This window comes from Thalia democratica, chromosome 4, assembly GCF_965202585.1.
Source record: "Thalia democratica chromosome 4, ktThaDemo2.hap1.1, whole genome shotgun sequence".
Taxonomy (NCBI): domain Eukaryota; kingdom Metazoa; phylum Chordata; class Thaliacea; order Salpida; family Salpidae; genus Thalia; species Thalia democratica.
In genome coordinates, this window is record NC_139168.1 from 34280151 (window position 1) to 34284852 (window position 4702).

Sequence of the window (4702 nt, forward strand, 5' to 3'; positions counted from 1 at the left end):
AACTGTTATTTAAGCCAGTGCTTCTGAAATGGGGTTCCGCGGAACCCTAGGGTTCCGCGAAGCCTTTCGAAATTTAAAAAAGAAAATAAAAAATATAAATTATAAAACTTCAAAAAAAATAGTACACATAAAATGGAAAACATATATAATTATAGCATTCATTGATCTGCTTAGTGTGTATCTAGTGGTAGAAATTTTAATAGGTATTCATTATTAATAGGTGTCCTGGTTGCGCAAATTTTTGTAAATTTTTTGAATTTCTATTTTTAGTGAAGTCATTAAAATATTGGTATTATCACTAAAGCAAACAATGTAGGAGCGATCAAAACAAATTCTAAATGTTTACACAATAAAACTAAACAAAAGATCTTTATCAGAAACTTATTTCTGGTATATTATATTGTTTCAAATGCTGTAAAAATGTTTAAAAAGATGTCTATTAGCTTGATTTAAAATTTAATACGTATAAAAGCTTATTTTCTACTTAAAAAATGCTACTATAATGAAATGAAATGTGTCGAAAATTATTTCATCATCAACGGTTTAGAGTGGAATAAATGTGTCGGCATTTGTACTGACGGTGCAGCGTCTATGACTGGGTCCAAAAATGGTGTAGTGAGGAAAATAAAGGATAAAGCAGTTGAAGCTAAATGGATACATTGTTTTTTACATAGAGAAAATTTGGCAACAAAACATTTTCCTTCTTGATTACAAGAATTTCTCTCAGCGTCGATTAAAACTGTTAATTTTATAAAGAAAATAGACACAAAGGCCAGATGTTTCAATAATTTATGTGAAAGTCTAGATGCTAACCATCTGCGACTTCTTTATCACAACGAAGTTCGCTGGAAATCGAAGGGGCGGACACTGGTTCGTCTCGTTGAATTAAAGAAGCAGGTGTTCACCCAGTAAGCAATGGTTAGCAAAGGTTAGCAATGGTAATTTTGCTATGTTTCACCGGTTTGATGAGGCCCATGAAAAATGCATAGAATTCAACTTCTCTGACGAAATATACAACCATCTTGATCTTTTGTCTATAAAGTTTCAACATTATTTTCCTGAAGATGTTCGCATCGGAAATTTATGGATTTTGAATCCTTTTATGTGTGATATTGCTTCAGAAGAAGTGAATCTTCCTACAGATACAGAAAACGAATTGCTGCAACTATCTGAAGATAGCAATTTAAAATTAAGTTTCAAAGGGAAGGAGTTTTTAGATTTTTGGATATGTGTAATTTCAGAGTACCCCGTCTTAGCAAAGCGTGTAGTAAAATTTATTTTACCATTCACCACCACTTTTCTTTGCAAGTCCGTCTTTTCGCATGTAACAAACATTAAAACGAAGCAAAGGAACTGAATGCTGACTCAAACCTTATCTGCCTGTCTCCGTCTCAGTCTATCCAAAACCCAGCGACACATTGACATGCTTGTTGCTAAGAGACAAGTTCAAGCTTCGCGCTAAATGTTTTTTATTTATTTTTCATTAGGCATCTTACCCGTTTAATACAGTAATCTGTGAATTCGATTAAGTTCATGTTCATTTCGTTATTGTTTGTAGCTCTCAAATTTTTTTTTATGCAAGGAAAGATTTTTATAACGTTGCGATTAATCATGTTTGTTTTCGTTTATTTATTATAGAATCATAAAATACACATTGCCTCTGGCGCACTTTGAGTTTGATTTGACTTAATATTATTACAATTGGTATGATTTCTAACAATGATATAGTTTTGCTGAAAAATTAGTTTTTCACTGAAATTCTTTTGTTTTTTGCAGGAAATTTTATATTAAACATTTTATGTAAAATTAAATTAGGGGTTCCGCGGAAAAGTTGAACTTTGGAAAAGGGTTCCGCCACTAGAAAAAGGTTCAGAAGCACTGATTTAAGCAATACTTGAAAAGATTTAACTTAAACAATCGCATTTTCAATTAAAACTATTAAAATTCCTTTTAATTGACTTAGTGATTTCTTATTAGTTTGTAATATATTTGTTAAAGTAAAAATGTGTTAAAAAACCTCCTTATATACTATTTAATTTATTATGTATTATTTTTTAGTACAATTTTTTTTGTAAAAATTGCAATCAACTTTTTGTAAAGATTACTTTTTAAAAATTAAATAAGTGGTATTTTTATGCGTGATAGACTTAAAAATAAAATATTTTTTCTTGTTTTACAAGTGCTATGACCTTTTAAAAAGTTCTAATAAATTATTTTAAACATAGTTTTTTTTACAATCTAATATTCTGTAAAACTAAAAATTAAAAAATTAGCATATAAAAGTTTAATTAATCAGATATTTATAGCAGTAAAATGTTTCTACCTATAGGGATTGTTAGTCATAACACTTCTAAAAATAAAAACAAAATGTTTTGTTTCCTAGAAATATTGCAACTGACAATCTCAGTAGGGAGAAAAATTGTGTTGTAATAAACTTGTAATTAATTAAATTTATACATTTTTTTTAAAAACAGATAAAGTTGAAAGCTCTAAATGTTTTATTTTTGTAATCTAAATTCTCAAGTATCTGAAATAAACATAAGCCCTATGTTGCTTTATTAGTTTGTGAATCATATCAAAATGCAATAAAAGAAGTTTAACATTAAAAAAATGTTTATAGCATTCTTATCTATTTGTTCTAGTTTGTTTCAAACTTGTTGCACACACAGTACTCTTGTATAAGAACTTACTTAATACTAGATTAGATGGTTAAATGTTTGTTCATTTTAAGAACAAGTATCTAATCAAGGTTTACATAAAACATAGTAGACTAGTTGATAAGAAATATCAGAGAGGTAAAGTCATTAATAATAGAATAGACATGTTTTGAAGATAACATTCTATTCCTTTATAAATAAATATATCTCAGTGAAACCAGTTTTACTTTAAATAGTTTTATGAAAAAAGGTTTTGCAGTACTTTTTTTGAGAAAAAAATTATCTATAAAAAATGGCTAGTTTTAGCATGTAAAAGGTTTTCAATGTTAGAATTAAATACTATACATAACCTAATTAGAAGACATTATATAGTAAAACATGTAGAAACATTATTAAAAAAAAACTAAAGACATTTTATAGTTTATTTTAAAGGTGAATATGAAACAAAATTAAAATAACATTTTCTTTCATTTTTTAATTTTGTTTAACTGATTGTTTTATTAGATTGTTGGTTTTATTAGTTTTATTGATTTATCCTGGACGTGACTTTAAACTGTTTCCTGGTGTATGACTCGCTAACCGAAAGGTTTTTCGTACACCAGGTCCTTGGACCAAATATTCGAGCGCTTTTTATTTTTCGTTCAATAAACAACATTATAACATAGATCTTAAAAAATTTTTACGCACAACGTTTTTTTTTTTTGATTTAAAAAATAAAAAAAAGTTTATTAGTTTACTACTTTTCTTTTAATATGTCGAAACTGTTACTATTTTATTTTTTATTTTTCTGGTAAATTAACAAAACAAAAAATACTAAATGTATGAAATTTCTTTATCTACTAGAAAAAAAAAACTGAATAGCACAATCTTTATTAATGATTATCATTAAAAACTTTATTCATCCTGTATGCTGGTTTTGTATTTTGTAATCAAAAAAATTAACTATTTTATTAAAACAACGAAAATTTGTAAACTCTTTCATTAAAAATGATCTTATAATTTAAAAAGTATTAACCAAGCTTTGATTACTACTATTAAAAGGTATTTCATTAAAAAAACATCCTTTATATTTAACTTATATTTTTGAATTAAAATAAAGTCACATTAAAGTTTAAAGGACTGAAAATTCCTTTTGACACAAAAGAGAAACTTCTATATTAAGTGTAAACTATCTTAGCAGAAATCAGGGATCGGTAGTTTTTTAAATAAAATAGGTCAGGTATATTTGTAAAATTCATTCGCGGCCGTTTTAATTAAAAATATGTCTAAAAGATAAAATATAATAACATATTAAAATATCTCTGTTAAAACAAACATTTTTAGAAATGATCATTCGCATAAGCTCTAGTGTTTACTAACAAATAAATTAAGAGCACACTTTCAAACATTTAACAGTTTTTCTAAAGTTGTTTTTACCTAACAAACACGTAACGAGCCAGATGCTTTTGCCTACGATCTAGCCCACGAACCGTACTTTGCAAACACTTGATACACTTTAAAATCGAGAACAACAAAAGCAGTCAAAATGCAATAAAAAAATCTTAAAACTACTTGAGATCTTCAGTACATAGCTAGTTTTTAGAATTGTATTTTTGGATAGTACGTAACAACACTTTGGATTGTAACACTTTATAATGTTGAAAGTTTAGCAGGTTTTTTAATCTAAACAGTCTTTCTTCTATCATGCATTCATTGTACTTGAACAAAACTTTGAAAGATATTTAGTCATTGATATTAGTATGTCCTATATGGAGTTTATAAAATGTATTTAGTCTCTTTGATAAAACTTAGTTTTTATTTTAGACAAGTTGTATAGGTGTTCTGCTTTTTATACATTGTTATTTATACATTTTTTGCAAACTAGAATATTAAAGATTCAAATGTATGTATGTTAAGATTATTTATGTATGCTAAGAAAGTATGTATTAATGAGTTTATATATTTTGTTTAATATAAAAAACTAATTAAAACATTATCGTCAAATTTAGAGTTCTAAAAATTTATTCATAGCAAAACAAGACAAAATTCCACAAACAACTAAATAA